The 20,368-nt window shown below is 36.0% G+C and overlaps 1 protein-coding gene across 2 annotated transcripts in view; it reads right to left on the minus strand.

The window, feature by feature from the left end:
- The window catches only part of CHRNA6 (cholinergic receptor nicotinic alpha 6 subunit), a 42,927-nt gene that overhangs the window by 8,791 nt on the left and 13,768 nt on the right, over positions 1–20,368 (minus strand). Inside the window, exons 1-2 of one of the 2 annotated variants that reach the window (XM_074209047.1) lie at positions 3,876–3,938; positions 1,334–1,473 (exon numbers count right to left, since the gene is read on the minus strand). The gene's annotated coding sequence lies outside the window, so the exon portion shown is untranslated. Of the gene's footprint in view, positions 1–1,333; positions 1,474–3,875; positions 3,939–20,368 lie in introns of those variants that run through there. The other variant, XM_074209046.1, reaches the window with a different exon arrangement.

Genomic DNA, 20,368 nt, shown 5'->3' on the forward strand with positions numbered 1-20,368 from the left:
ATCTTGCAGAATTATTTTTTTAATATGCCCACATTTGATAAAATCGTTCTTTAAGAATGTATTTGTTCTTTGAAAATATCCAAGATCCAATCATAGTTAGGTCTGGTGAATAAAGTAAGTAATCATGTGTCATAAGACCATTTTAGATTTAAAAAAATAGGTTTGGTTATACATAAAAAAATGAGACTGAACCTATATTCTTGGGTGGCATACAAAATGGTTCTTAAACCAATACCAAAAGAAATAATACCAAACATATTCTGAAGGATGGTAACATAGGATCAATATATTTAGAGCTGGAAGGGATCTCAGAGGTTGTGTAGCCCACAAGGTGTCATATGAATGCATGGTCCACAATATCCTGAATGTTGTGAGTTGGATTAAAATGTAATTGAGAAATAATTAACAAAACAATTAAAATACAATAGAAGACAGATTATGCTGAAATGTGGTTTTCCAAGTCAATATGATTTAAGGATCCTTATGTACAGTTTAGTGCCTTATTTCTATTTGACTGTGACAGTCCTGATCTAGTTCATCTACCTTATCTTAGAGATGAGGGGCCTGGGGTCTTGAGAGCTACAAATAGTGGCCCATGCTATGTCACATGTGGCAGAAGTGGAATTCACTGTTGTTGCTGTTTAGTCATTTCAGCCATGTGCAATTTTCCATGGCCCCATTTGGGATTTTCTTGGCAAAGAGACTGAAGTGGTTTGCCATTTCCTTCTCCAGCTCATTTTATAGATGAGGAAACTGAGACAAATAGAGTTAAATGACTTGCCCAGGGTCATACAGCTAGTAAATATCTGAGGCTGAGTTTAAACCCGGTTCCCTGACTTCAAATCCATTACTCTCTCCACTGCACAATGCTGCCTTATTAGAATAGTTTCATAGAATCCCAAAATGATGATTTTGAAGGATAACAACTCATTGTACATCTAGTAGAAAATTAGTCTCACTACTTTATAGCTTGGTATAGATATATGTATCAATAATTATATATATAATATATGTTTGTATATATGTATAATATCTGGGTTTGAATTCTAATTACACTGTTTATAAGCTGTGTGACTAAATCATGCTAGCTCTCTTCATATGTAAAATAGGAATAATAATAATATCTGCAGTTTCTACCTCAAGGAAGCTTGTGAGGAAGGTGTTATTTCAAGGTTTAAAGTACTAAAGAAAGGGGAGCAAGAGTTGATTGATAGTCATAACTCTTAAATAAATTGTGATAATATCTGAAGAATACTTTTCAGTTTTTTAGTGATAAGAGGCTAAAATAAATCCAAACTCTAAGTTAATCCTTCTTTCATTCAATGTCACTTACCACATTGGCCAGCTGGGTAATTGCCACTTCAAAATACACTGTGACAGGATCAGACACATTTTCTACCGGTCTGATGAACTGATTGTAGTGAGAAAACAACTTATGAAACAGGCGTTCTTCGGACTCACAAGTGGTACAACCTGCATTGGTCCAAATAAAGGAAAGTGTGATGTTTCAGAGGTTTTCAAAGCAAAATGGCTTCATGAGTAAACAGAAGACCTCAGAGGATCTGAGGAAATGGTAGCTAATGTCAGGGAGGCATCACATAAAGCTATTGTGGCTAAAAGACCAGTCAATTTGAAGTTTTCCAAAGTGATTGCTGAAGTAATCTGCTTTTGCCTAAAGTAATCAGAAACTGGATGGGAACTTCTGCAGCAGTAGTATCTTTACAATCCCATCTTGAGAATGGCCACCAGCTTGGTGCTGATTGACTGGTGTTTAAGTATATTGATGAATTTGATTTTTCAGTCTTTAATTGTCAGATTCTGCTGCGGCACAGATTTCTCTCAAAATTTCTCAACCTGCAGTGTTTTTTTAAATGATGGGCATTTTTTCATAGTTAAAATTTATTGGTCATATCTTCTGCCCATGTATGGCTACAAAGCCAGGGCTAAAGTTTCACTATGACAATTTTTCAACTGAATGGAAAATATCTTATAGAACCTTAGTATTGGAAGGGAACTTAGGCTGCCTTAGATACCATCTAATCCACTTTCCCAAGCAATGCAGAAATCCCCTCTTTGATATCTCCGAAAGGCCCCGCCACTACTTAATGCTCAAGAACTCACAGCACAATTTCCTTTTGCAAAATGACACCAGGTTAGATCAATACAATGATAAATCACAATTCCAGCAGACTAAAGATGAAATACACTACCCACCTTTAGCTGGAGAGGTTATGGACCTGCACTCCAAATGCAGGGAACAGTTTATCTGATGGTCAAGTAACTTCCAAAGTATGGTGTCATGTTAGGAAGACATCAATGAATCATTATTTAGGTTGTAGGAAAAAAATACAGTAGTGAAAAAAGTACACTGGACCTCAAAGTCAAAAGGTATCAACTCTGATATTTATTGACAGTGTTATCTGGAAAAAGTCACTTAATCCTTCTGACTTTCATTTTCTTCATCTATGTAATAGGAATAATGATACCCATGCCACCTACCCTGTAGAGTTCCTGTCAGAATGGAACATTTTCATCAATGCAATATGTATGTCTAGGTCCCTCCTCAAGCAAGGATTGGGGTGTTAACTGATGAGCTGAGGAGGTCACACTTCAAGATCACAGTACTTTTAGCCCTTGATGAGATAAATGAAAAGTCTAGGTCCTGTAAGTGTTGCTTGTGAATAACTGAGTTTCCTCTTCTTTCATCAATGGGAGTTGGAAGGTTTATCTTCAGTCTCAAAAAGGTTTCTATCTTAGGAAGGGACTGGGTCTACAATTCATTTTACCTGTAAATGTTGTTTTCATTTTTGCCTAATTTGACTGAATCCTTCATAAATTTGTAACTTTGAGAAAGTTGAATTAGGGACATAATGACTGGGAAGAGTCAATATGGAATGAGGATCATAAGAGCTGAGGATCCAGACACAATTCCTAGACTAATGATATTTCTCCTATTCTCAGTAAGGTTCTTTGTTGTTGTTGTTGTTGTTGTTGAGTAGCTTCAGTCCTGCTTGGCTCTCTATAAAACCACTTTGGGGTTTTCTTGGCAAAGATACAGAAGTTCCTTTTCTAGCTCTTTTTACAAATGAAGAAATTAAGACAAGCAGGATGAAATGACTTGGCCAAGGTCATACAGTTAGAAAGTATCTGAGTCCAGATTTGTATTCAGTTCCTCCTGACTCCACTCTATCCACTGCACCACCTACTGAGTCACCTCAATAAGCTGTGGTCTCGCTATGAGCACTAAATAACAAAGCCCTTTATTTGGCATTTAAAGCCATTACAATCTGTCTTTAACCTATCTTTCCAGGTCAATTGCATAATGCCCTCATGAATATTTTATTTTAGCCAAAAATGTATCCTTGATGCTGCATCTATAAGACATTCCATCTCCCATCTCCTTCCTTTGCAAAAATTATTATGCATGTCTTTGAAGCTCTGCTTAAACAGGTCTTCCAGGACTTCCCATCAAGGTTCATCTTCAATCTTGCCTCCAAAAAAAAAGGTCTTTCCTGATTCCCTTTCCTTTCCCCCATTATACTGTATATATGTCTTGTAAAGATTCTAATTTTACTTGTGTGTGTATGTGTTTATTCTTTCAATAGAATGTAAATTTCTTGAGGGCAGGGACTTTTGGGGAATTTTTGTCTTTGCACCTAGTACCATGCTTAGCACATATGAGAGATACTTAATAAATGTTTTATCTTTGAATTGAATTGAACCTAAATACAAAGATATCACCTGCAAAAGGAAAAAGTCAAGGAACTAAGTGGGAATCAGATGTTCTGAAGGCCTGAAAAGCACAGGCTCTAGAGCATCCTCTACTTCTGGATAAGGTCTGAAATAACAATGATTTGAATAAAGGATTAAGATACCTTCTTTCTCTACTTTGCAAAAAAACACATAAAGCTGAGTGGTGAACTCACTGGATGATGAATCAGCAACTAAAAAATCCTTTGACAGGCTATATTGCTAGAACAAATCAAAAGAGATAAAATTTACTAGAAATTATCTGACACGGGATCAGAAATTTAACTTTACATATTCTATTTTACAGATGAAACTGAAGCAAATAGAGGTTATCTAATCATAATCATAATCTTTTTAGAGTGAATTTTTATTGAGACCTTAAAAAAGAAAATTTCTTTTGTCAGACTCCACATCCTTATTGCTTAGCATGAAATTTCCACTCAACTTCCACTCACTTTTCCATTGATTAATTGTAGCACAGAGAAAATGGAAGTTAAAAACTGTGTTCTCGGAGGCTAAATCTGTGGAATATATATTCCCTCATGTTTTAAGCCAGAAAGGCTTTGAGTTTGGGCCCAGTGACATTGTATGACTTTCACTTCAGGATCAGCCTACCTAGCCGTATTTAGAGAAGCTCCTCATCACCCCTGCTCCATCACAAAGTGATAAGTATTTTGATCAGGTTAACTATGAAGACCAACTACTACTAACTCATAGAGAAGGTACACTCTTTATTTGGTAGAAAGAAGACCCAATGTAACAAGATCAAGTAACTCAGAAGAATTGAAGCAGATTGGGCACACTGCAAAGAAAAAATAATGACTTGTGGACTGAATTATCATCTGATTGTGTATAATACAGAAAAGACTAAACTCTTACATTGTAGTTTAGATTTTAAAATTCCAAAACACCCAGCTTATTAAATGCTTGCTGATGGTTATGGTTTAAATGAAAGACTTGGTGCCTAAAAGGCTGAGGAGATGAACTGAGGATTTTCTGCTTTGGAATAGGTAACTCTTACAAAGCATTTAAATGGACTAAAACTCAAATGGGCATTTGGAATTAGGTTTAGCTCAGAATTTCACCTTGGTTTCCCATCTTTCTAATTAGAATATTCCATCATCCATAACTTTCATTTCATCATCTATTTCTCTTCTCCAGTATGGCTACTTGTGACCTGAATTACCAGGGCAGCTAGGTGGCGCAATGGATAGAGCACTGGTCTTGGAGTCAAGAAGATGGGAGTTTGAATTCAAGCCTCAGACACTTGCTGCTAACTGGCTGTGACCTTGGGCAAGTAATTTAACCCTGATTGCCTTGCATCCAGGACCATCTCCAGTTATCCTGATACATATCTATTCACTGGACCTTGATAACTCTGGAGAAGAAGGTGAGACTGGTGGCCTTGCATAGCACTCAAATCCAAATCATGTGCTTGTAAGGACATCACCTCCCTGATGTCATGGTCTTCCTTGAAAATAAAGGACAAACATTGGGAAACAAATATGGGGGAGGAGAAAAGAATTAAGGGAGGGGAGATGATGGAGAAGGAGGGTAAGAGAGAGGACTCAAATTATATATAGCTCACAAAAGTTCTAATGGCAAAGGCAAAGATTTCTATTATTCATGGAAAAGTCTTGCCCTTGATTGTTTTTAGGCTGACTTGCTTTTAAAAATAAACAAGGAGCTTAGAAGGCAGTTCAATAATGTCATAAAGCAAAGAGAATGTCACCCAAAACTTAAAATGACATTTCTTGTTACAATCAATTTTGAAATCAGATTAATTTAGAGTTATGTAAGGTTGATAAAAGAAAGGAAATACCTTTTTAAAAGACACATAATTTTCTAAAGAGGTTTTTAAAAAATTTTATGACTAATTATTTTGTGCAATATTTTCATAAACTCATTTCTAGAAGCACTTTAAAAAATATCACTTTAGTTATTTTCTTCATGATGAAGGTGGGGTGTGTGGTAAGGATCTATAATTTCATTGGTATGAGAAATTCACAGTGAGAAATCTCCCTCCCAAAGTAGATCTGTTACCTGCTCTAAAATACAGGTACTGAGAAGTTAAAGACCTCCTCTTCTATCCCTACCCCTTGCTTCCCTTCCCCTCTTCTTTTCTTCTCTCCCCTCTCCTCCCTTCTCTTTCTTCCACTCCCAAATTAAAAAAAAATCAGTCAAATGGTCCTCTTAGCTCTTCTCTTAGTTTGAGATAATTAATTTACAGTAATCTCCTTTAAGATGTTCATATGAAATGCAGTTTTTATACATAAGTTGCTATTCTATGAATTTATAAGAATTATACATATCTATAAAATTAAGCAACTCAAAAGGACCTTTCCTTTAAGCTGGTAAAGTTTGTTGGTAAAGTGAATAATAACCATAATCTAGCTGATAAATCATGAAATGTCAGAAGCTTCCAAACAGAGAGGAGCTCTATAAATACAGTTCTCACTATTGTCATCAAAATGAAGATGAAGTTTTCAAATTGAAAACTAGAAGAAAAGGGAAAATAGCAATTCTTTAGAACAAACACATCTTTTCTTTATAATACTCTAGAAGAAAGCTCCATTGCTATGAAACAGACATTCCGCAGCAAAACCAGCAGCATATGAAATTAGAGCTAAACTCATTGCATCCTATTCATTTTCTTTCCTGATTTTAACTTAAAAAAAAATGTTTCTCCTTCTAGAGAAGGCTGGATAATTATTTTTATCAAGAATTAGAATCAAAGCAGCAGCAAATCCATCCCTTGAGAGACACAAATATGAAAATCATTCCTAATCTATGGTTTTAAACTCCTAGAATTAACCATTCTTTTGTTATTATAATCTCAGGAGATGAAGCTTTTTAAAGAGAGAAATAAAACCAAAAAATGTGAGATAGGCATACTATTCCCAATTTTATCTCCTACAACTGCCATTTGGCTAATTAATAACAACTTATACATATTAGGTAAATTAAATGCTTCACTCAACTATGTTTAAATAAAACATCTGGAAAAAGGAAAGATTAAATGCATTTGTTTGAAATCACGATCAAGAAACAAAGCAGGTTAATCAGAACCTACCTTTAAAGAAAGATATGAATACATACAACCAGAGATACAGACCAGAGTGCAGGCACATCTGCCACATATCCAACAGCATTTTCAAAACACCCTCTGAAATATCTTTCTAGGTAAAGATATATGACTAAGGAATGTCAGATAGCTACTTGTACCAAATCATCCAATAGCTCTACTCTGTGCAAACTATAAATCTCCACTACTTTCTGCAAAATAATAACATTTACAAAACACACACAGTTGTCTCTGATTTCGGAGAGTGAAGCTTTCAATGAGGGCAGCATCAAAAAAAGTGAATCAAATTGATGTCAGATGACTCATCACGTTTCCAGTCACCCTGGCTCTCCTTTTAGTGGCTAGATGGGGAAGAAAGGTTTTAAGAGACAGAACAAAGCAAGCAAGCAAGGTTAGAGGAGAAAGCCTGCGTATCTAGCTCTGTTTTATCTAACTTTATATAGCCAAACTTCCATTTTCTGAATCTTCTGGGAAGTTGATCAGTCAATAAATAATTACTGATCATACAGTGTGTGTACAAATCTGAAATAGGAAGTCCTGGTCATTTTTCAATTAACTCTTTCACAAGCTTCCCTAAGAAAGGTTTAACTAAAGCTTAACAGAAAACCTTGTTTTTCAACTCACATTTTTGAAAGCCTTTCTAAATGTTTTGGCAAATACAAATTCACAGCCCCATTGGTGTGGGTAATCCCTTCACTAGTAACCTCTAATACAACTTGGTTAGTGGTCTCAGAGAGTTCCATGGTCAAATCATTCATCACTCCATGGTTAAATGGTCATGAGCCTCTCCACATTAAATCCTTTACAGGACACACTCCAGACCATTACTAGGGGGCCATACATGAAGCAAGTTTTATAGGACTTATTAGAGTTTGGACACCAAGGAGAATCTGGATAGCTACTTGTTGGGCAAGTCAATACAAAAAGTTTTTTCAAGTGTGAGTTAGACAAGATGACCACTGCTATGGCCCTTCCAATTCTAAGCCTAGGATTCAGGAATTCAGGATCATTAACCCATGAGTGCTAGGAGAGGACCGTAGATTTAGAGCTGGAAGGACCATTAAAGTCTGGTTAAAAGTCTTTACAGATAAGGACATGAGACCCAAAGAGAATATATCTTGACCCTAGTCCTTTAGTGAAGAAGTATAGGATAATAAATATCATTTGATTTTTTCATTGATGTTTCAAGCTTTTGCTGTGTCTCAAGATCATCATTCTAAAGGTAGCATATTAGAGCTCCTTATTCTTGAGATCACCTAGTCCAAATGACACATTCTACATATTGGAAAACTGAGGTCCATAGAAAATGAAATGATGTGTTCCATCAAAGTAATGCTTTATACATTTTTTTTAAAAAAAAGGGGTGGCTAGGTGGCACAGTGGATAGGGCACCAGTGCTGGAGTCAGGAGTACCTGAGTTTAAATCTGGCCTCAGACACTTAATAATTATCTAGTTGTGTGGCCTTGGGCAAATCACTTAACTCCATTGCCTTGCAAAAAAAAGAAAAAGAATAAAAAAGCTAATCAGCTCTTCTTTATCCTTCCCACCCCCATTAAACAGACAGTTTTTCATCTCTTGGCCTGCTCGAAGTAGGAGGCTAATAAATCTAGAAAATTTAAAAAACAGATTGCTTTTCTAAAGTATTTTTGTATAACAATATTAACAATTGTTCTTTAATTTAGGGAAATGGGTGAAAATTGTAAAATAATGTTACAGCTACACTTTTCATATCTCAAGCATATACCAAAGAGTTAACCACATCTCATCAGCATTTTCTGATGCCATCAATTTCTTGTATTTCTAAATTTGTTCTAGCCCATAGTTATTTTATTTACTATTCATTTGTTTATTGTTCATTCCTCCCTGGTAAGATCTGATACCTTCCCATAACTAAAAATAATTCTCTCCACTGGCATGCCTGGATGCCTGAAATTATCAGCATTTTCTCACTCCTTAAAGATTAAGGCAATGTGTTTAGCAATCAGATCTACATTCTGCAGGGATTAGTTTTGCCTGTCAATTACTTATTATCAAGTTGTCTAGATGGAGATTCTCAAAATGAAAGAGTCTGCCTTTGGAGTATGCCAGTTCCCTGTAACTAGAGGTCTTTAAGATGAAACAAAAGACCAATAGATAGGCTGTGTGGCCTTGGGGAAGCCACTTAACCCCATTTGCCTTGCAAACACCTAAAAAAATGACAATGATGATGATAATGATCTTGGTCCCTTTGTTTTTGAAAAAGGTGATGGTACGATAAACAAGTGAATTGGATTTGATTGAGTGGATGCTGTGCTAAGCCTCACTTTCTACTCTGGTTATCTGAGTCCAGTGGCCAGATATGAATCAGGATGACTGGAGATGTCCTGGGATGTAAGGGATAAGTGACTTGCCCAAGGTCACACAGCTTGCAAGCGTCAAGTGTCTGAGGTCACATTTGAACTCAGGTCCCTTCTAATTCCAGGGCAGGTACTCTATCCATTGCACCACCTAACAAAGGATATGAAATTGGACTTGTCTCTAAGGTTTCAACATTAAGTCAGAGTTCAGTGATCCTAAGTTTTGTTTCAAAGGCTGGGAACATGGGGCTCTGTCTAGGCCTGGGGAGGGGAGGGAGGCTTCTGGGAGGGTGGGCAGGGCTAAACAGGGCAGGAAGAGATTGGTAGGGTGACCCTGGAAGGTATTTGACCCTCTGAGGAGGGGATAGAAGAAGAAAAACAGTGACAGAAAGCACTTCTTGCCTGCTGCATGATTGTCTTTAGGGACAGCACTGGTCACTCATCTACTGTCACCTTTTAAAATATTCCATTCTAAAAAGATGACAAGGGCACAAGTGTGCATGGCACCTTGTGCTGACACTGGAGGGAAACATGATGTTTTGTTTACACATTGTTTAAGAGAGCAGGTTAGCGCCTTGACAACCATGAAAATTCTGGTTTTTCCTAAATTCAGGAAAAATAACAACAATAATTTACTTTTCTCTCAGATGTGGTGATGTTTGTCATTCAGTATTCACTGTTTAAACCATTTCCTAAATTACATTCAACCACATATCTGGTTTCCAAAAGAATATTTAATTATTTAGTTTTTTTTCTTATTAGAAGAATGTTGAGTTTTGTTTAAGTAGAAATTCTTCCTATTTCATTCATCTAATTTCTTTTCTGGAGGAAAAGCTAATTTTCAGTTCTGGAGGAAAAAAGAAAGACAAATGAATCATGAAAGAGCCAATTTGACTAGTCAATTTGACACCTGGGGCAAACAACCAGAAAGATATCTTCCAATCACTTTTTAAGAAAGAGTCCTTCAGATATTGTAAGGCTGCCACTGAGAAGGTTGCCATCAGCCCAGGAGCCCAGGATAGAAGGAGGAGACTTGCAGTAGTTTGGAAATCATCTTTTTAAAAAAAAAAAAATTAATTAGTCTTGCTAACTAGATGCTAAGATAAGCTTCAAGAACATAAATGAGGCAAGCAACTTCTGGGTTCAGGACCCTGGACAGAGCTCTGGTTGTGCCCCACCCCCCTTTTGTAGTTCCAGCTTCCACTAAACTGAGTTGAGTTGTCTTGTTATATAAGAATTGCTTTGGGTCATAATTACTTAAAAAAAAAAAAAACAGGAACTCTTTCCTACATGAATGAACATTTTCGTGACCTTTCAGTAACTGTCAGTTCTCTTCAACCTCAAAAGAAGACTTTTTGGTTGTCCCTAAAGAAATGTAATGGAAATAACCTTGAAAACATCTATTATTTATAAATCTACTATGGCAAAAAAAAAAACCCAACATCAATAATTTAATGACCCCATATGCTTAATTTTTTAAATAACTGCTTCTTTTAACCCTCACATGTTCCATGTCTCCCATCACCCATATTTCACAACTACCACATTTGACATTTCCCACATAGGAAAAACAAAACAGCAGTAGGTTAAATATGCAAATAAAATGCAAGGTGACATTTAGTTAATAACTAGCTAATCATGGCAGAAGTTTCAGGTTACTATTACAGGGCCTGTCACTGATCACTTCAAGGTATAAACACAGAGTGCAAGATGCTTTTATATGTTGTTATACAGTGAAATATAAATTCAGAAGTATAGTGTTATTACAGGAAATACCAGAGCTTGTTACCATAAAGGATTTTACAGACAAGAAAACTGAGGCCCAGAGAGAGAGAAGAAGTAACTTGCTCAAAGCTGTACAGTAAGTAGGTCCAAAATTTGAACCCAGGTTTCCAATTCCAGTACCAAATCTCATTTCAGCATGCCATGGTGCCCATTATTATGGATATCATAGACAACCAAGGTCTTATTACTATTATTATTATTGTTGCTGTTGTTGTTATTATTATCATTATCATTATTATTAACTAATTATTAAGAGAAGTAGCTAGAAAATATTGTGAATAGAATTTGGACCTGAAGTTAGGAATATCTGAGTTCAAATTCAGCCTCAGACATTTACTAAACATGTGACCTTAGGCAAGCCACTTAAATTTTGTCTTTCTGTTTCCTCACCTGTTAATGGGAGATAATAATAGCAACTACTTTCCAGAGTGGCTGGCATAAAAATAGATAATATTTTAGAGTACTTTGCAGCACTATAAAAAAATGCTATTAACCTACCCAAAGGAAGTTCACCATCAGTGGTCTTAACAAAGTGTGATAAGCTTTCTTTAACTGGAGGAAGAACACAGATATCAGCAAATATTGTCAGTGATCCTGGGCTGACCAGCTGGGAGGGTGTCAAGCTAAGCTGATAAGGGGTATTGGAAAAATTAGGATTTGCCTAGAGAAGCATAGTATTTAAAGCTGCAAAGAAAAGTAAAGATCATCTAATCCAACAAACATTTTACAAATAAGGAAATCTGTATGAGCTAAAAAAAGGTCAATTGTTTATGGCTAGAGAACAGTTCATTTGAAAAGTGAACTGGAGGCAGTTAGGTGGCACAGTGGATGAAGCATCAACCCTAGAGTCAGAAGGATCTGAGTTCAAATTCTAAGTCAAAACACTTAGTAGCTTTATGATCCTGGGCAAGTCCCTTAACCCCAGGTGCCCACAGAGAGAGAGAGAGAGAGAGAGAGAGAGAGAGAGAGAGAGAGAGAGAAGAAGAAGAAGAAGAAGAAGAAGAAGAAGAAGAAGAAGAAGAAGAAGAAGAAGAAGAAGAGGAAGAAGAAGAAGAAAGGGAGGGAGGAAGAAAAAGAAATCAAAAGAAAAAAAAGAAAGTGATCTGTGAATTTTAAAAGGTTACAAGGTCAATATGAGTCAATAGTGTTAAATAGCATTCCAGAAAGGTAAATCAAATTCAGGTTGCATTAATACAAATAGAAATTGAATAATAGAAACAGAATTAGAAAGATGTTCCTCTAACTAAATCTATAACTAGAGTATCATCTCCAAAGAAGGTACTGTATTTTAGAAGGAATAGTGACATGTCAGAACATATGTAAAAGAGAACAATAAAAATAGTAAAGCAGTTGGAGACCTTATCACATAAAACCTTACTATATTTATTGAAGAAACTAGGATGTTTAGCCAAAAGAAAATATTTATCTTCAAATATTTAAGGGTTATGGTTATGATTGGAAGAGGGATTCAATTTGTTTTTCTTGGTCTAGGAGGGCAGAAATAGGAGCAATAGGTAAAAGCTACCTGAAAGAAGACGTTGGTTCAACATAAGGAAAAACTTTGTAGTTAAAGAAGTGGCCAAGAAATGAGGTCTACCTTAGAAAATTAATACGTTCTCTTTAATAATTAATTAATATGTTAATAAATAATTATTAATTAATTAATTAATAATTTCTATTTATTATTAGAATTAGAGCTCCAGGTTGAAAGGACCTCAGAAGCAATCTAGTCTAAGTCTCTCATTTAAATAGATAAGGAATCCAAGGCTAAAGGAGGCTATGACTGGTCTAAGGTGACACAGGTAGTAGGTATCAGAGGTAGGATTCGAGTATGGTCCTTATGGTCCAATGGCACCAGGGGCAGTGAATATATAGTACTTACTACAACATAGTACATAGAATACTGGAGTCAGGGCCTGGAATCAGGAAGACTCACCTACCTGAATTTAAATCTGGCCTCAGACATTTACCAATTGTGTAATACTGGGCAAGTTACTTTATCCTATTCGTCTCAGTTTCCTCATCTGTAAAATGAGCTAGAGAAGGACATGGAAAACCACTTCAGTATCTTTGTCAGGAAAATCCCAAATAGGGTCTCAAAGAATCAGACATGACTGAAATGACCAAACAACATGCTGTCAAAACAGATCTCTTTCAACTTTTAATATTCTATAATTCAATCAACACTATACATATGTAAAAACTGTCTATAACTTTCAAGTTTCATTTTTCAATAAAGTGTCTCCTTCAAGCAGGATCATGGTATATTTGACAGTGTATTCTAGGAGGAAAGAAGAGATGAATGAAATAAAATTTATCACCATCATGCACTAAAACACTGTGACAATCTCTGAGGAGGAATACAAGAGTAAATATACCACGGTCTCTGCCTGCCCTGGAAAAGCTTTCAATCTAGTAGAGCAAATGAGACATGTACACAAGTAAATATAATAGAAAAACAGAGTATAACTTCTTTAAAGAAAGAGAAAATAGATCATTCATGAATGTGAAATTATCCATTCTCTGTCTCTCTGTCTCTGTCTCTGCCTTTCTCTGTCTGTGTCTCTCTGTGTCTCTCTGTCTCTTTCTCTCTCTCTCTCTCTCTCTCTCTCTCTCTCTCTCTCTCTCGCTCTCTCAGAAATGCTGTAATTTGAAGTTTGTTTATATAATGGTTCCCAAAAGCTTCAGAAAGTTCTAAGAACAGGTAGTGCGTGATTTTGTGAACATTATAGTAGTAGACATTTCTGGGGCAGAGATGGCCCACAAAATTCTTGTGCCCCTGGCCAAAAATGTTAGCTTAGATCTAGAATTCATTTTAGGCAGAAGACAACTTCTGTTCTTATTTGATCTTAGAAGTAAATTTAAGCCAAATAATCCATCTAAAGTTAGAGGGGAGTGAAAAACAAATAATAATAGAAACAAGAACTAGAAAATCTATAGTATATACCTCTAGCCCTGGCCTAGAGGTAAGGCCTAGAAGGCTAAGATTTGAATCTATATTCCTAGTGTATATAACCCTGGGCAAGTCACTCCCCATGTGGGTCTATTTTCTTATCTGTAAAATGGAGGGATTGTTATAGACCCTCAAATACAGCCTTTGATATTGTTTTCTTGTGTGACTTTGGACAAGTCACATTATCCCTGTGTCTCAATTTCTAATGAATACTTAGATTACATATTTCTTCCCAGTGCCTCAGTTTCCTCATTTATAAAATGAAGGCTTAGCCTTGATATTTCTGAGCTTCTTTATTGTTCTAGATATATGACCTCTGAAGACCATTCCAAATCTGACATTTCAATGGAGTTGACACATATATAGCACTTAAACTTTTATAAAGTGGCTATATATATATTTTCTCATTTCAACCTTAAACTTGGGAGGTATGCACAATGGGTATTATTATCCCCATTTTGCATATGACAATACTGAGACTAGAAGAAGGTAAAGTAATTATAGCTAGAATTATACAAGAAATTTATAGCCCAGGGCTTTCACAAAACACTCTTTTGTTTATTTTTTTTTTGCAAGGCAGTGGGGTTAAGTGACTTGCCAAAGGTCACACAGCTAGATAATTAATAAATGTCTGAGGTCAAATTTGAACTCAATTCCTCCTGACTCCATGGTCAGTGCTTTATTCACTGCACCAGCTAGCTGTCCCAAAACACTCCTTTGATTATACCACTTTGGATACTATGTAAATCAGTGAAACAGACAATTTTTCAAGAAAATTTGTCAGTTAAAAGTAAGTGACAATCACCTCTAACCCAGATTATGGCAAGAGCTAGCATTTATATAATACTTCATAGCTTGCAAAGTATTTTTAAAAATATCTCATTTTATCCTTTCCACAACCCTGAAAAGAGTAAATAATTTTATTCTCCTCATTTTATAGTTTCAAAAAACCAAGGCAAAGATAAAATGACTTGCCTAGAATCATACAGTGAGTAAGTTGCCTGAAACTAAACTTGAATTCAGGTCTTCCTAATTCCAGATTCAATATTCTACCTAACTACCTGTAACTACCCTCTCTAATACGACATTCACTCACCTAGCTGCCAAAGTAATCATCCTAATGCACAACAGATAGGACCATGTGGGATAGAACCAATATCTACCAGGGTTTTCTTCTCTCACAACAGGGATGTGCCAGTAATAAGCATCTCCTAAAAGTAAACAAAGCTGTCTTCTAGACCTGTTTATGCCCTCTTTCCTCTGATAATTCTTCTTGTTCATGTAAGGACAGAAAAAGTTCTACTTATTTGAAGTCAGGGTCTTTCCAATTTGGATATCTGAATATCTTGAGGTCCCCATGTCCTGGAATGTTGACCTGAAGAGGTAAGGACTGGGGAAGAGCAGGAGTGTGCTGGTAAATGATTAAGAAAATGTGTTTCAGGGTGGCTAGGTGGCCTAATGGATAGAGCCCTGGAGTCAGAAGTACCCGAGTTCAAATCTGACCTGAGACACTTAATGATTACCTGGCTGTGTGGCCTTGGGCAGGCCACTTAACCCCATTTACCTTGCAAAAACCTAAAAGAAAATGTGTTTCATACATGTTAAAAAAAAAAACCTTTAATTTTGATCTGTACTATTTGTATTTCTATTTTTTCCCATCACTTTCTTAGAACTAGAAGTGTCAAACAAAGGGTTGATAAGTATTGACCTACCACACTCTGGAGTGAAGCCTGCAATTGGAAAATAACAAAATAAACAAAAAAGCCAAAAGAATATAGATAATATTACTATGTGAATCTAAGTCACTATGTAGCCTATGAGAATTATAGAGTTTAGTAGCTCATTTCTATTTGAGTTTGACACTACTGACCTAGATAATCAACAAAACAATAAATTAAGTCCTGATTTGTAGTTTGCCAGTTTCCAAGATATAAAGGCTCATTCTGAAAATCTAACCATCAGCTCTTCAGAGCTGGTTTAAGCTGTCTCTAGCACACTGCTGGAGGAGAGGACCATGACTATAGAAACAAATGCTTGATGCAGTTGGGTGGCACAGTGGCTACAGCTGCAGTGTTGGAGTCAGGAAGATATAAATTCCAGTTCCAGCTTCAGACTCTTATTAGCTGTGTGACTCTGGGCAAGTCCCTTAACCCTGACTACCAAAAAAAGAAGAAAGAATGAAAGGAAAGGAGGGAGGGAGGGAGGGAGGGAAGGAAGGAAGGAAGGAAGGAAGGAAGGAAGGAAGGAAGGAAGGAAGGAAGGAAGGAAGGAAGGAAGGAAGGAAGACAGTGTATTCTTGCTGTATATCTTTGCTATGTTAGGGTAAAGTAAACCTCCATTTGTTAATGTTTCAATGTTTATGGTATCCTCTACAATTGAACCTGAATAGATGCATCTTAACATCATGATAGTCCCCTGCTTCACTCCTCATAATTTCAATGGCTCAGTTTCCTATAGAATAAAATATATTACTACCCTTCATACACTACCATACAAGTAGTGTTACTGTTTCCGGCTCTTGTCCTACACTCTCCCATCTGTTCTATCTATCCAGGCTGTCCCCCCACTCCTGGAATGGAATGTACCAAATAGTCATCTCAACCTTTTGAAATCTTGGCATTCTAAATTAATTTTATGTCTCAGTAGAAATGAAAGAGAACAGAAAGGAGGGAGCGAACAAGCAGATGGAACCCTCAAAGGGGAGAATGATCAGCACAGGCAGGGATGGAAAAAAGAGCATTTTATGGCTTTCTGAATCAAGAAGCAGGAGAGATCTTCCTGCTTCAGTGAGAAGGGTAGGGATTGGGCAGTTATTTAGAATTTTCCCCTCTCAGCCCAGAGCCCAGGGAAAGAAAGAAAGTCTCCAGAAGAGAGGTCACATCACTCTAACTGAATTTAGTCTGCCCCACAGTGGCCACCTCCTTCATGGCCGAGCCTTCATTAGACAGCTCTGGAGAGGAAACAAGTTGGAAACTGCCAAAACAGACTCCATTTATTCCTCTCAAGTCAATTCAACAATCATTTATTAGGCTCTGACTGTGTGACACACAGTACACTAAGTCTTGGAAATATAAAGTGAGACAAAAATTAGTTCCTCTCATTAAGGAGCTCACAGTCATGCAAACAAAGTACAAACAAGATACAGGATCAATTGCAGATTATAATAATAATAATAATAATAGTAATAATAATAGTAAAAATAACTAGAATTTATGTAGCATTTTAAAAGGGTTACAAAGCACTTAAAATATTATCTCATTTTATACTCATAAGAATCTACAGCGACAGATGATATCATCATCCCCATTTGACCAGACAAGGAAATTGAGGCAGACAAAGGTTAAGTAACTTGCCCAGTTAAGTTAGTCTGAAATTACATTTGAACTCAGGACTGAATCTAAACTCAGAGCTATTCATTGAATACCTAGAAGGAAGGTTCTAAAATTAAAGAAGATGGAGAAAAGTGATCTCTCTCACCATCCACCTTACCTTCCCCCCCTAATCTCTGCAACTAATCTTATGGCTTTCTGAATTCAATGGTGATTCTGAATTCATGATAGCCTACACATGTCAATTCCTGGAGTTTCTCTCCAAAACATCCAGTGCTTTCTAGGAATTTCTGTTTTAGCTTACAAAAATATCAATTAATATAATTGAGATATTGATCTTATGTGTCAAAATCTGTTACTGATGAAGGATTTGTATTTTTCTTCTTGAAAAAATATTTTCAATTTTTCAATTAACAAGTATTAAAAAACATTGAAAAGAAAGATTTATGGACTTTGAACAAAGACAGAAAACTATTACCATCAAATTGGGGGGGAAGCATTATATTATTATGTAATTTTACTCTCTCATACTTTATTTTTCTTCTTTAAGGATATGATTTCTCTGTCATCACATTCAACTGAGATCAATGTATAACATGGAACCAATGTAAACACTAACAGAATGCCTTCTGTGGGGGATGGGGGTGGGAAGCAAGAATGGGTGAAAAATTGTAAAACTCAAAATAAATATATAAATCTTTCTTTAAAAAACTTAAAATGTATAAAAGGGATAAAGAATGGAAAATTTTTTTTAAAAAACTGAGCAAATTAAAAGAAAAAGAAATGTATAGCTTAATGTATAGCTGCATAGTTCAGCAAAACATATTTCTACATTTGTCACTATCCAAAAATATATTATTGCTTTCTGCATTTTAAGTTTTTTACCTCTCCAATAGGAGCCAAGTGTTTCAACTCCCTTCTTTTGGACTCATGACTTACCACTAGGTCTTCTAGAATTGTTTTTCTCTATGATGTTATTATTGTATAAATTGTTCTCCTAGTTCTGCTCACCTTGCTTTATATCAATTCATAAAAGTCCCCTCAGTTTCCTTTGAAATTGTCCATTTCATCATTTCTGATGGCAAAACAGTTTTCTATTGTATTCATATGTCACAATATGGTTTAGTCATTCCCTAATAGGATATTAGTTTCCATTTTGGGCAACCTATGAATATTTTTGTCCTTAAAGATCCTTTCATTCTTTCCTTGATTCCTTTCATTTCTCTAAAGGATAAACCTGGTAGATATATAACTAGGTCAAAGAGTATGCATAATTAGGTAACTTTCTGGGAGTGGTTCCAAATTCCAGAATTGTTAGACTCATTCACGTCTCCACCAACAATGTACTAATGCACATATTTGTAGAACAAGGAAATTTTTCCAAACATCTTCATAAGACTATCCAACACAAATTAATAAATACGTTGACACTCAATGGGACCTTGAAGGCAAAAAAAAAGCACAGGGAAGAACAACTCATGCTGCCGCAATGGAAACTGTGTTTCAAAATCGTGAAAAGAAATAGAACAAAGGTTTGTAGACTATTCAGAAACCTGTGCATCACCCTTTCAAGAAATGAAACAGAAAGTAGTAGATGTGAAAACAGCTAGTTTCTGATGTAGAAGGCATTTCAAAATCAGATATCTGTATCATTCAGATTATGATGTGAAAATATCACTTTTAAAAGCCTTAAGAAGAGGAATTTTTGACAAAAAGCCTATGGATAACTTCTCAGAATAATTCTCCTTGCCTTCATTTACATTTGGAGACATTACAAAAATTTCAGTTAGTAAAAATAAAGATATATTTTTTTCCCTGTCAAAGTTTGTGGACCACTGACATGTGTAGATGAATTTTTGTAGGATCAATGGGCTCCAGGTTAAGAACTGCTTAAGAAAAATCATTCTGGCACCAGAGTAAAGAATAGACCAGAGTAGGAAGAAACAGAAAGCAGGGAGATTTATTAAAGGGCTTTTGCCTGCAGTAATCCAGGCAAAAGAGAGGTGATAGAACTTGAACTAGATTTATGCTTGTCATTCCTTAATTCATAGAATTCTGCCTTCTTAAAGGAAACAATGGGCTTTGTATACACTATTTTGTATACTATTTGATAAGATCTAATCAAGTTTATAATTTGAGAGTTCAGAGTATTATTAATAGGAATGATGAATATCAAAATGCAACTGTATCTGAACCAAGACCAGTCAGTTGTTCCAGCTAATTTACTCTGAACTTGAGCCTTAACTTTGAGAAGCATAAAATCTAGTTGATCATAGAAGATTTTGCTCCAGACATTATTTTGATGCCATTATGTTTTTGTTCCTGACCTTGGATACCACTCACTCCCAAGCTTTCACTGCCATCTACATGCTGGATATTGTAATTTCATGAATACACTTTAAGTTTCTCTAGAAAGGGTGATGTCAAAATATGGCTCAGTAGGGGAATTTTTTTCCCCACCAAATAACTATTCCCCCAAAAAAATCTCACTTGTGAATCCAATCCTTATCCAAAGTATAGGGAGACTTTAATAGATTACATTTCAAGGAACAAAAAGCAAAATGGCAATTGTAATAGTATTACAAAGACAAGCAGCCCTGATCTAATAATAGGTAGAGTCAGGGAGGATTTTGAGTCAGGGAAATCTGAGTTGAAGTCCTTCTCTGACACACAAACTGCTAATCCCAGGCAAATAATACATAACTTGATGAAGTGTTGTTCTGCCTGGATAAAATGAATATCACTATAAACAACCCCTTTGAATTATCAAATCTGATCCCTTTTCCTTCTTCCTTCCCCTGTCCCTTGCTGGTTCTCAATTAGTTCAACCACTTGAGCCATATCAATATATCAATAAATCTTAATTAACCATCTACCATGTGGAAGGCCTATACTAAGCTTTAGAAATTAAAAAGAGACACACACACACACACACACACACACACACACACACAAACACACAAAATAGTCCCTGCCCTCAGGGACAGTTGAATGAGGAGACTACAAACAAGCCATATATAGGATAATTTGGGAATAATTTAAAGATGGAAGGCACCAGAATTGAGAGGGGGATGGGAAAAGCTTCCTGAAGAAGATGAGATTTTAGTTGGGACTTAAGGAAGCTAGGGA

The sequence above is a fragment of the Macrotis lagotis genome, chromosome 1 (genome assembly GCF_037893015.1).
Source record: "Macrotis lagotis isolate mMagLag1 chromosome 1, bilby.v1.9.chrom.fasta, whole genome shotgun sequence".
In the NCBI taxonomy this organism is placed as follows: Eukaryota; Metazoa; Chordata; class Mammalia; order Peramelemorphia; family Peramelidae; genus Macrotis; species Macrotis lagotis.